The 13,890-nt window shown below is 44.3% G+C and overlaps 1 long non-coding RNA gene and 1 other non-coding gene across 2 annotated transcripts in view; both read right to left on the reverse strand.

Moving 5' to 3' along the window:
• LOC126236858 (uncharacterized) overlaps positions 1-13,890 on the reverse strand; it is a 423,152-nt gene that overhangs the window by 64,981 nt on the left and 344,281 nt on the right. The gene's annotated exons all lie outside the window — the stretch shown is intronic.
• On the reverse strand, positions 2,436-2,510 carry Trnat-ugu (transfer RNA threonine (anticodon UGU)). Its single transcript has one exon. It is a non-coding gene; the product is annotated as a tRNA-Thr (tRNA).

Raw genomic sequence — 13,890 nt, forward strand, 5'->3', positions numbered from 1 at the left:
GGGGGGAGGGCGGGGGGGGGGGGGGGCGGGGCGCAAAGATAACTGCGTTAACAACACCAAGTACTAAGAGTCAAGTGAAACTTTTTCTTAGTATCTTACTCCTACGTAATACTGTCTCCTGCTACTAAGTCAGCAAAACGTCCATGACGAATGCCTTGTGGAAGTGTGTCACTTGGCAGTTACTCGGCTCACCAACCATTTTCCGCGAATATTTCTATCCTGCAAACGGAATGCACCTTTCAAAACAGGACGAATAGGGGAGTGACGGTGTTCTGCCGATCCGTGAATCGCCGTATACAGCTCAGCGCGCACCTATTTCCTTCAGGCAATACGCCGATCAATACGTTGCAACTGACCTCGCCTTTGCCACTTTCTTGTCTTGTTGCACCGAAAGATATTTCCTTCCGATCACTATTTTCATGGTGCCGGAAAGGTAGAGGAGCTGTGATTGCAACCCCAGGCACCACAGTAGTTGTTGTTCTGCACTCGGGGTTGGGTTGATTTGGAGGAGGAGACCAAACTGCTAGGCCATCGGTCTCATCGGATTAGGGAAGGATGCGGTAGGAAGTAGACCGTGCCCTTTCGAAGGAACTATCCCGGCATTTGCCTCAAGCGATTTCGGAAAATCGCGGAAAACCTAAATCAGGATAGCCGGACGCGGGATTGATCCGTCGTCCTCCCGAATGCGAAAATGGCTCTGAGCACTATGGGACTTAATATCTGAGGTTATCAGACCCCTAGAACTTAGAACTACTTAAACCTAACCAACCTAAGGACATCACACACATCCATGCCCGAGGCAGGTTTCGAACCTCCGACCGTAGCAGTCGCGCGGTTTCGGACTGAAGCGCCTAGAACGGCTCGGCCACCGCGGATGGCCCCGAAAGAAAGTCCAGTGTGCTAACCACCGCGTCTCCTCGCTCGGTTGTGCACTTGACTCTGAATGTAGGTGTGATACAACTACCAACGCTTGAGAAAATCATGCAACTCTATTGATGGCTAAAATGGCTCTGAGCACTATGGGACTTAACATCTATGATCATCAGTCCCCTAGAACTTAGAACTACTTAAACCTAACTAACCTAAGGACAGCACACAACACCCAGCCATCACGAGGCAGAGAAAATCCCTGACCCCGCCGGGAATCGAACCCGGCAACCCGGGCGTGGGAAGCGAGAACGCTACCGCACGACCACGAGATGCGGGCCAACTCTATTGATACTTACTTATCTACTGCACTCTACGTCCATTTAACCTGATTATTGGATCCAAAGCCTGGGCCCCATACTTGACCCCAATAACAAATTAACTATTTCCCCATTGCTGAGAATGTGCTCTATCAACGTACTCGTTATTTTAATCAAGTTGTGCCATAAATGTCTTTTCTCCTAGGTTTGTTCCAGTCAGCTTCTTTAGCTATGCGACCGATTCATCTGGCCTTCGCAGCATTTCGCAAGAATGTATGATGATCTTGTTTGCGCTGTGTTCAGGTTGAACACTAACAAAACCGACAAACTGCTGGGGCGGGTTCCTGATTGAAAATGGAGGAAAAAAGGTAATATGAATACGTGTCCAGAAATGCAACGTAGCCACGGTAGATGGCGCTGACGAATGGCAGTTCCTCCGACTACTTGCCGTGTGATCCTTGTGTGCTGCAGCACGGCTGTATCAAAGCAACTACCCTCACACATCACGTAACATTTGAAGCCCTGTTCGAGCGTTTGTGTTATCATAAGTACTTTCAGACTCGATAACTGCAGAAAGGAAAGGCGTCCAAAATTTTGCAATCATGCGTCAAAGGTTAACTGGGTAAGTGCATCATTTACGCGCAGATGTGGAACTCTGCCACAGTGAACAAAGCAGCTCTAGCAACAGGTAGGGTTCGCCGCTTACTGCAGAAAGAGACTGTGCCCTGGACGTGTTCTCTTTCTATTATAAACAATATATGGATTTTGGCATAGTCGCGAAAAAACTGAGAAACCAGGAAAGGATAATTGATGTCCATGACAAAAAAAAATCTTGCTAAGTAATAATTCCTAAGGAAAAGCTATTCCAAAGAAGCAAAAGATTTTTGTCCTATCACTCAAGAATTTGTTTCAAATAGCTCTGAGCACTATGGGACTTAACATCTGAGGTCATCAGTCCCATAGAACTCAGAACTACTTAAACCTAACCAACCTAAGAACATTACACGCATCCATGCCGGAGGCGGGATTCGAACCTGCGACGGTAGTGGTCGTGCGGTTCCAGACTGAAGCGCCTAGAACCGCTCGGCCACACTGGCCGGCGAATTTAGTTTCAGCAACGATACGTCACAGGTAGCTCAATGTAGATAAACATCAATGAACTGCAAGCTGATAGAAATGATAATTAAATGAACACCCTAGCTGCAAGCAGGCGTTGATACACTTCGTTGGGGACATGTTGAAAATGTGTGCCCCGACCGGGACTCGAACCCGGGATCTCCTGCTTACATGGCAGACGCTCTATCCATCTGAGCCACCGCGGGCACAGAGGATAGTGCGTCTGCAGGAACTTATCCCTTGCACGCTCCCCGCGAGATCCACATTCCCAACATGTCCACAACACTACATTCGTAGTGCGCCTATTAGATGTTTGCCCATCATACTCATTACTCGTGGCAGATTAATCTACCAAGTCCCGTACGAGTTCGGGCATAGCGTGTGCGTTCGCACAGAAGAAGGTCAAAGGCCGGGAACGCGGTGGCTCAGATGGATAGAGCGTCTGCCATGTAAGCAGGAGATCCCGGGTTCGAGTCCCGGTCGGGGCACACATTTTCAACATGTCCCCAACGAAGTGTATCAACGCCTGCTTGCAGCTAGGGTGTTCATTTAATTATCATTTCAATTCTAGAAAAGCTGCATGGTCATATATAGTTAAAGCAAGCTGATAGCTTTTGTTTACAGAGTACTCGGATGAATCTAGAACTTCGCAAGGAACCTGCTTACAAAGCCAACCTACACATAAACATCTTAAAAATGGATGATTTTAACCTACAAGTAAGGATGCACTTTTAGAAAGAAATTTTGACATATGCAGCAACAAAGGGAAATGAAACAAAAGAGAAGGTATTAGTCCATGAACTTACTTTGGTGTAATGATGTTTAAAATGTATTTAGTTTGAGAAAAATGTATAAAATAAATTTGAACCTGCAAAATATAAGACCTTTAATTTATCTCCCAATTGTTTACTGCAAATAGGGAATATGCCCAGTAGGAAAGAAATATTAAAGGTACCAGTAACGCAAAGCTGGATAAAAAATTACAAAACCTGAAGAGCCCTATACTCTACCCAAATATTTTTTGAAAAAAAATGTTGAATTATTTTGCTTTAGAGCTTTTGTATAAAGCACTTTACCTATAAAATTTGTAATCGTGGACTTGTTCCCTTTCTGCAGTTAGCAGTTCATATACGCTTTCGACGTAACTACATCTACAGTATGTGTCTCTCTGTAGCTGAGATACCCTACTAAAGGAGGTCCACGGTTTGAGGAGGAAGGGGGGTGGGGGAGGGAGCAGATGCGACAAGTGGCTCAATTCAGATGGTGACTACTATTTCTATCGGAATAAATGCTTCGAGACGACCACGTTTACTTTCTGTCTACGGCAACGGTAAGGCTTATTTTTCTGGATGAGACTAGTGTCTCGAGTAATGAGGATAAATGTAGCCGTTTGATTATGAGCCGCCTCGCCCGATAGCAATCAGGTCATAAAGAGAAGATTTATTTAGAAATCAGTGAGTACCGGTAGTTAATTTAAACGTTACTCACGAGTAAATAGATCGGCTTTGCCTCGTTTTAGCCTCGTACTGCTGGAATACGAGGCCCGGCTCCTACGCCACGGACAGAAAAAGATGCCGGCGCGGCCACAAGTCTTCCGCAAAATTGTCCGGAAAGCGGACAGCTCGGGCCGCGCCGGCGCTTATCTGCGGCCGGCTGTAAAAGTGATATACTGTGCGCCGCAGACAAGGGCCCGGCCCGCCGCTATTACACGCCGAGGGGCCCTTTGTCCGGCCCAGCGCGCAATCAATAATTCGGTTCCGAGAAGAGCGGCGGAGCGGCCGCGAGGAGGCAATAAAAGCCTCCTCCTCCCCCTCCCCCTCCCCCTCCCCCCCTCTCTCACAGTGGGCAGCCCGCGATACCTCTGCCTACACCGCAGTCGTGTCCAGTCGGCGAGGGGCCCACATGTTTGGGGCCCCGGCTCTTCAAATATGTAATTACTCGTCCTCGCTTCCGAGAAGGAGGGGCCGGCACAGCCACGCCGCATAAATCATTTGTGTGTCCATCAGTTCAAACAATCCTAGATATGTAATTTCGTGTCGGTACGGCGCGATAGCAGGGATCGAGGTCCGGAAAGGGGTGGGAGGAGGGGTCTGGAGGTCGCCGTGTGGCACGGCTGGCGCTCCCAAACCACACGCCGGCCTCCGGCGACACTCGTGCAGCTCCCATCCACAGCCCAACACGTGACGTCATTCTGTGCCACTGTTTCCCAGAGAACGCCGCGCAGTCCAGCTTGCTGTCGCCGCCTCCACTCTATCGACGCTGTTTTGCGGTTCCCGCTGCCATTCAAAATGCTGTGCAGGGTATTGGAACACTACTTCTCGGATTGTAATTTTGCAGTACACGTACTGCGAATTAAAAAACTTTCCCGACATTCAAAATTTTTTTCTTTTTTTTTCTTTTAACTGTCAACACTATATTTCCAAGGACGGCAAAGCAAAAATGGCGAATATTCAAAAGAGATGTGTTGTTCGAAGATGAAATTACTGATTGATACAATACAGCATTTAGCAACACACTAAATAAAAGAGTCTACATTTTTAAGAAAATGTTGTTAAAGGTTCAGCCATTTTTCATGAAATTATTGCTTATGATTAATTTGTCTTCACCTAGTTCAGCGTAAATTGCTTTTCTACTACTTGATTAACACATACTCATACCTGGGAGAAGGGTTGCATAGAGAGCCATTATTCATATTATTTCCTTTCTACGAGGATGAGTCAATAAATAAGCCACAGCCTGTGGTACGGTCATCAGTGCCGCGTGTACGAGCCTGAAATGTATTTTTCTTTTCAACATGGACCTCCTGTAAACTTAAGCACTTATCCCATAGTGCGACAATTTCTTAAAAACCTACAACATAAATTCTTGTTGCAGCGGTCGCATCTAACGGGTGATACCTCGCGCTGTAAAGTTTTTATTTGGTTCCTTAAATTGCTGCAACCCACAAGACTGGTGTGTTGTGGGAGTAGCGAAACACCCCTAAACTGGGAAAGATTGTGCCATCAATGGTTAACGAGGGCGTCCAGGGCGCTCTTTCTTTGTGTTTTTTTCTTGTCCTTTGTTGAATTCCTGTACTCAACAGAACACAAATTTTCATGAAATACATTTCTAGCCATACACCTGACGAATTTCACTACGAACATCCTCGGTGGACAGTCCCTTGGCTCACAAAAATCGCGTTGTTCTCGCTGGGTACACAGTTATAGATCGCCTGCCGCCTTGGTCCAGCTGCAGACCGTTAATACCGTCTGTCCGCTACCTTTCACGCGACAGCTGCCACCTTCTAGACACGTATGGACGCGAAATTTATAAAGATGTGCAATATTCTGCGTTTGCGACTTATTTATTAACACACACAATCGTATTTCGTATCAGCATCCTATGATACCCCTTGTCCATGAACCTAAACATATGTATGAATGTGTGGACAATTGTAAGTGCCTGTGCGATCGTAGAAACAGAACAGTTCTCACGATTCTCGTTGCGGAGCCACGGCAACGTCCGTCAAATTTACTTTTCAAAACTTATGTGACCGGGCCGGACACAACATTTTTTGTCCTATTCTTCTTAAATATGTATCCCTTGCCATTGGTGTCAGGCAGACCAAGCTGTGGAAATTTCCGCCGAATTCTTCTTCAAATTTTGCACAATAATGTGGTACGAGCTTGAATGGCGGATGCTAGAGTTTTCGGCACTCATCCGATTAGCCAAAGTGCCTGGCCCCACTCATGGACATTGCACCATACCACAGCGTCTGAGAAGTTTTAGAAATTTCTCTGAGCTCATCGGGGTTTGACAGCTTGGTGAGAAAGTCGTGCTGCTTTCGGGTACAGTTACGATAAACCATTTTTATTGGGATTCTGGTTAGTCGTTTCAATTCTTCACATAGATAATCTCTATAGTAATTAAATTCAATTATCGAGGGAGTTAGGTAGCTAGATTTTGCGTGTGTCAGTTATATCGTTTTCAATTTAGTTCTTGGAAGGACGCTTTTGATTTTATTACCCACCCATACTAGTGTTTCTCCATTGTGCTCTACCGAATTTCTTCAGTAGAAATAATGGTCACAAGCTAGGTCCGGTGGCCACAGCCTACAATTCGTGTGCATTATTGTGATTGTCTTCTTTTCCTTGTGTAACGAGTGTTTTAGTGCATTCATAAGAACACTGAGTCCCACCCTTCTGATGACATAATCCTTTTGCTGAGAGAATTATGTCAACAGAATTTGCTAAGAACTAACCCACCCTCCTCCCTGAAGGAACCATATCATTAAGATGACTTTGCGTTGTTAAAAAATTGCTTTAATCGAGGAGAGAACACCTCACTGATAATAAATATTTTCTTTTATGGAATACAGTTCGTTAGTCTTCTTCCCCTACGCCTCCCTTCCACCTCCTGTGATTATTAACAGTAACTGTCCTGTCTGAGTAATGCCTTTGTATATGATGAACTAAATTCATTACATGATCAATGGTGCTAAAGACGATTAGTTAGATTCCTTTGGGCATTACAGATAAATCATTGCGACAAATTCCATTAAATTCTCTTCAGAGGATACTGCAGGTAGAGAGGCATTGCCTGCTTATGATAAATAGCACAGTGCCTTAGTAAAGTACATGGCATATGGCGAAATATGTTTCCTGTATTTTACTGAAGTCAGAATTCACAATCTGACAGTAATCTGACAATAGATAGCATCAATGTGCAATGAAAACATTACAGAAAGAACAAAGGGCATCTTTTAGTGGCATTGTGTTAAATCAAAAGCAAGAAGTTAAATCACCCATCAACAGCCGTTTTCGAGATTGAGTCCACAGCCGCAATAAATTTCTTCAATGAAATTTTCTTGTGTGATGCTGGTTTTTTCATAGAAAAAATACTTTGCTTAACTGACGGTTTGCTGATTTCACTCCCGTTGGACATTATAAAACAACATTTCCCAAAAACTAGTGTATGTGTGGAAAGAGCAAGGCGCTACGCCATCTCTAACAACAATGCAATACTGATATGGTAGGTACGCTCAGTCTCTGATGCAAAGCTTTATGTGTAGAACGAAATAAACTGCAATCCATAAACCTGTTTAGCTACCATGCCAGCATACGCGACACATTAAAGCAGGTAATTTTAAGCGATTGACTACTGGTATGATTAAAGCCGGATAAGGGTTTCTTTTCTTTTTTTTTTAGTTCTACTCGTACATACAGAATTCCACATGCGTCATAATTGCCATTTTACTTAGTATGTTTTTACTGTTTTCTTACTGCATCGTGCTCTTTCGACGCTGCTGTGTGGGTCATGTACTGTAAGCATATAATGTAATTTTAGTGTGAAGCACAAGGGGACCAAAGTTGATAATCGAAAATGAAATGAAGTGCATATTCCAAATGGAAAACACCTCGTACAGGAAAATTATGTCTTTCAGGTGCAGTAATACAAGTAAGACATTTACCCATAGTTCATACAAGATATAAGTAACAGTCTATTCAAAAGCGAACAACGATAAAGTCGTGGAAAGAAAAAGCATGTGCTTATAAAGAGCACATGTTGCAAAAAGTCATACCAGATGATAACCCTAGGTGTGAGGAATTTGCGACAGATATTCTGGGCAAGATGGGTTATCAGGTCCTACGGCGTCCTGTTTTTCGTTCAGTCATGTATTTGGCATCCTTGTGTTATTAGGAAGTGCGCTCTTGCTTAGAACTAAATGATTGGACGTTTTCAGAGGCAGCACTTGGTGCGTGCAAATTATATGCCGTACCAGAAGTACAGGAAATGCTGGTTTGCAGTTGGACTGAGTGCATTTCGCTGTGGCTTAGAGAATTTTTAGTGAGCATTTTACAGGCAGGTGGATCGATAATTGCATGGTCTGCCTAGAACCCAGACGTCAGCCTCTGGCCTTGGTTTTATTGTTCACGGCTAGCAAATTAAGTGGCTGGTTCAATGATTTCTCGCAGTTGGGAAGTCTATGCACTGAATTATAGTGCATAAGATCCAAACATGTCAAGTAAATAAGTAGACGGAGTTGAAATAATGGAATGTACCGAAGTTTTTCATACAGAAGTGTACAGAAGAGACCGACAACAGGCGCTACAAACTTTGAGTTACTGTATGAATACGGCATAGACGGATTCTCTGTATATGTTATTACTTGCGATGACCTCTAATCTAGTAAATAATTGATAGATATACTGCATTTTTGTCTCGTGATGGCACTGCTGTCGTCACATCTTCACTTAGAACAGAATATAAATGGGATACGGGACATCTGAATCGAGGAACGGAAACTAGGCCGACTGTTGCCTAGCTGTATGTTCTAAACTGATCAGAAAGCACAACTAACCAAAGGATGTATATGCAGCACACTGGCTCTACACGCGTTTGACTGACCTCCCTGTCTCACCATTCAGCTCTCTACGCCTTCATCTCCACGAACTAAAGCAAGTGGGTTTCAATTAACTTGTTGTTGTTGTGGTCTTCAGTCCTGAGACTGGTTTGATGCAGCTCTCCATGCTACTCTATCCTGTGCAAGCTTCTTCATCTCCCAGTACCTACTGCAACCTACATCCTTCTGAATCTGCTTAGTGTATTGATCTCTTGGTCTCCCTCTACGATTTTTACCCTCCACGCTGCCCTCCAATGCTAAATTTGTGATCCCTTGATGCCTCAAAACATGTCATACCAACCGATCCCTTCTTTTAGTCAAGTTGTGCCACAAACTTCTCTTCTCCCCAATCCTATTCAATACCTCCTCATTAGTTACGTGAGCTACCCACCTTATCTTCAGCATTCTTCTGTAGCACCACATTTCGAAAGCTTCTATTCTCTTCTTGTCCAAACTGGTTATCGTCCATGTTTCACTTCCATACATGGCTACACTCCATACAAATACTTTCAGAAACGACTTCCTGACACTTAAATCTATACTCGATGTTAACAAATTTCTCTTCTTCAGAAACGATTTCCTTGCCATTGCCAGTCTACATTTTATATCCTCTCTACTTCGACCATCATCAGTTATTTTGCTCCCTAAATAGCAAAACTCCTTTACTACTTTAAGTGTCTCATTTCCTAATCTAATCCCCTCAGCATCACCCGATTTAATTTGACTACATTCCATTATCCTCGTTTTGCTTTTGTTGATGTTCATCTTATATCCTCCTTTCAAGACACTGTCCATTCCGTTCAACTGCTCTTCCAAGTCCTTTGATGTCTCTGACAGAATTACAATGTCATCGGCGAACCTCAAAGTTTTTACTTCTTCTCCATGAATTTTAATACCTACTCCGAATTTTTCTTTTGTTTCCTTTACTGCTTGCTCAATATACAGATTGAATAACGTCGGGGAGAGGCTACAACCCTGTCTCACTCCTTTCCCAACCACTGCTTCCCTTTCATGCCCCTCGACTCTTATAACTGCCATCTGGTTTCTGTACAAATTGTAAATAGCCTTTCGCTCCCTGTATTTTACCCCTGCCACCTTCAGAATTTGAAAGAGAGTATTCCAGTTAACGTTGTCAAAAGCTTTCTCTAAGTCTACAAATGCTAGAAACGTAGGTTTGCCTTTTCTTAATCTTTCTTCTAAGATAAGTCGTAAGGTTAGCATTGCCTCACGTGTTCCAACATTTCTACGGAATCCAAACTGATCTTCCCCGAGGTCCGCTTCTACCAGTTTTTCCATTCGTCTGTAAAGAATTCGCGTTAGTATTTTGCAGCTGTGACTTATTAAACTGATAGTTCGGTAATTTTCACATCTGTAAACACCTGCTTTCTTTGGGATTAGAATTATTATATTCTTCTTGAAGTCTGTGGGTATTTCGCCTGTCTCATACATCTTGCTCACCAGATGGTAGAGTTTTGTCATGACTGGCTCTCCCAAGGCCATCAGTAGTTCTAATGGAATGTTGTCTACTCCCGGGGCCTTGTTTCGACTCAGGTCTTTCAGTGCTCTGTGAAACTCTTCACGCACTATCTTATCTCCCATTTCATCTTCATCTACATCCTCTTCCATTTCCATAATACTGTCCTCAAGTACATCGCCCTTGTATAAACCCTCTATATACTCCTTCCACCTTTCTGCCTTCCCTTCTTTGCTTAGAACTGGGTTGCCATCTGAGCTCTTGATATTCATACAAGTGGTTCTCTTCTCTCCAAAGGTCTCTTTAATTTTCCTGTAGGCAGTATCTATCTTACCCCTAGTGAGACAAGCCTCTACATCCTTACATTTGTCCTCTAGCCATCCCTGCTTAGCCATTTTGCACTTCCTGTCGATATCATTTTTGAGACGTTTGTATTCCTTTTTGCCTGCTTAATTTACTGCATTTTTATATTTTCTCCTTTCATCAATTAAATTCAATATTTCTTCTGTTACCCAAGGATTTCTATTAGCCCTTGTCTTTTTACCTACTTGATCCTTTGCTGCCTTCACTACTTCATCCCTCAGAGCGACCCATTCTTCTTCTACTGTATTTCTTTCCCCCATTCCTGTCAATTGTTCCCTTATGCTCTCCCTGAAACTCTGTACAACCTCTGGTTCTTTCAGTTTATCCAGGTCCCATCTCCTTAAATTCCCACCTTTTTGCAGTTTCTTCAGTTTCAATCTGCAGTTCATAACCAATAGATTGTGGTCAGAATCCACATCTGCCCCTGGAAATGTCTTACAATTTAAAACCTGGTTCCTAAATCTCTGTCTTACCATTATATAATCTATCTGATACCTTTTAGTATCTCCAGGATTCTTCCAGGTATACAACCTTCTTTTATGATTCTTGAACCAAGTGTTAGCTATGATTAAGTTATGCTCTGTGCAAAATTCTACAAGGCGGCTTCCTCTTTCATTTCTTCCCCCCAATCCATATTCACCTACTAGGTTTCCTTCTCTCCCTTTTCCTACTGACGAATTCCAGTCACCCATGACTATTAAATTTTCGTCTCCCTTCACTACCTGAATAATTTCTTTTATCTCGTCATACATTTCATCAATTTCTTCATCATCTGCAGAGCTAGTTGGCATATAAAATTGTACTACTGTAGTAGGCATGGGCTTTGTGTCTATCTTGGCCACAATAATGCGTTCACTATGCTGTTTGTAGTAGCTAACCCGCACTCCTATTTTTTATTCATTATTAAACCTACTCCTGCATTACCCCTATTTGATATTGTATTTATAACCCTGTAATCACCTGACCAAAAGTCTTGTTCCTCCTGCCACCGAACTTCACTAATTCCCACTATATCTAACTTTAACCTATCCATTTCCCTTTTTAAATTTTCTAACCTACCTGCCCAATTAAGGGATCTGACATTCCACGCTCGGATCCGTAGAATGCCAGTTTTCTTTCTCCTGATAACGACGTCCTCTTGAGTAGTCCCCGCCCGGAGATCCGAATGGGGGACTATTTTACCTCCGGAATATTTTACCCAAGAGGACGCCATCATCATTTAATCATACAGTAAAGCTGCATGTCCTCGGGAAAAATTACGGCTGTAGTTTCCCCTTGCTTTCAGCCGTTCGCAGTACCAGCACAGCAAGGCCGTTTTGGTTAATGTTACAAGGCCAGATCAGTCAATCATCCAGACTGTTGCCCCTGCAACTACTGAAAAGGCTGCTGCCCCTCTTCAGGAACCACATGTTTGTCTGGTCTCTCAACAGATACCCCTCCGTTGTGGTTGCACCTACGGTACGGCCATCTGTATCGCTGAGGCACGCAAGCCTCCCCACCAACGGCAAGGTCCACGGTTCATGGGGGGGTCAATTAACTTATTCCTAATACATCTTACAGTTTTTGAAAAGCATTACAGTTGAAATTTCGGACACTAAACGTCAATTCGTAGCGCACGCGCGTGTTTTGTGTGTGTGTGTGTGTGTGTGTGTGTGTGTGTGTGTGTGTGTGTGTGTTTGTGTGTTTGTGTGGGTTGGTGCGGGTGTGTTTGTTCGTGTGATTCCAAAGTTATACCTCCTTCGGAGGTTGCAGGATTACTTACTCCGGGGCGCCCTTTACTTGTCTCTTGGGAGATATTGGGCACAAAGATAAGGTCAGTCAGGCATTCATACTTAGAATAATTCGAGACTCACCTAGTCCCTTATTTTACTGGATCAAGTACTCCTACATCCTGTGATTGTTCCACGGTACGGCTGAGCATGCTTACTTTTCCATTTAGTTTCCTGCTGTGTTCCTTGATCTGTTGTTAAACTGTTCGCATTCCTTTGTAGTAGGAATAGACAGAAATATCTCGGTTTACCTCAGAGATGGCGTTGGTATCAATGAAATTTTGGTTTGTCAGATTGGCACATGTTACAGTCAAATGTCTAATTGATCTACAAGTAATTTCGTTTACCACATTTTTAAACTAGTTGTGTGCTTCATTCAAAGGGATAAGCTACACAGATGCTTGAAAAAAGTGAAACACGAAGACCGAGAGACGTGATCACAATGAAATATATTCCACCGATTAGGGACATTACACTACACAAATGACCAGCATTGCCAATCTATAATTGCACTGTGACTGAGGTCCAGCACGTGCTGCAATCAGAGCTGCTAGATGTCGTGGCATGGAATGCAAGAGCGCCTGAATATGCTGCTGGGGAATACTCTGCCACGTAGTTTGAAGAGGCGTCCACAAAGCATCAAGTGTGGCTGCAGGAGGACCTGAACGAGCAAGTAACAAGGCGACCATATCTCAGACATGTTCTATGGGCGACATGTCAGGCTACAAGCAAGCCACATAAGCAATAGTACCCATCGTTGTTCGAAGAAGGCTTGCACATTCGTCACCACATGCGACAGGGCGTTGTCCTGCTGAATATGGCACGTAGAACGGCGTGCAGGAGGGACAGTATCTGGAGCTGTAAAACCTCCCAGATGTAGCGGTAGCTGTTCAGATTGCCCTCAAGACGTGGGAGACGAGATCTCGTGTTGTTGGCAATGACGCCGTCCACTATGTCGCTCAATAATACAGTCTGCCCAATAGCGTTCATCACGATGGCGTCGAATGCGTATGCAGCCATCAGTGTAGGAGAATCTGAAGGGGACTCATCGGAAAACACTACATTTTGCCACTGAGCACGCCATTGTCGGCGTTCACGTCCCCATTGCAGTCTGAGAAGTTCGTGGGTTCTGGTGAATGGAAGCCGAGGCAATGGTGTGCGTGCCACCAGTCCAGCGCGCAGACGACAGCGTCGAACCATCGAAGGAGACATGGCCTCACCCGTCGCAGGGTGCCAACATCACGCCAACACTGTGGACGAAACTGTTTTGTCCGTTACGGCCAAGAGGACAAAACGGCAGTGTTCACCCAGTGTCGCCCACTATCCTGTGGCGCTGTGTGCGGCCTTCTTCTCTCCACTGGTTCCACATAAGCCACATTGTTGAAGCAGTCGAGCGCACTCGCATGCCGATATTCCACCCTGTGATGTCGGCGTGGCATAGTGGAACTTGTTACACGCTTCCACTTCGTACGAAGGCTCCGCACCGACTGAGCGTTTCGCAACACTAACCTGCCCAGTCACACCCAAGGGCTCTGTTGCGGCTACGTGCACGCCACCTGTCCGCCATTTAAATCTGTTATTATGGTTCAGCTGTTCTAC

Source organism: Schistocerca nitens, chromosome 1 (assembly GCF_023898315.1).
Source record: "Schistocerca nitens isolate TAMUIC-IGC-003100 chromosome 1, iqSchNite1.1, whole genome shotgun sequence".
Classification (NCBI taxonomy): domain Eukaryota; kingdom Metazoa; phylum Arthropoda; class Insecta; order Orthoptera; family Acrididae; genus Schistocerca; species Schistocerca nitens.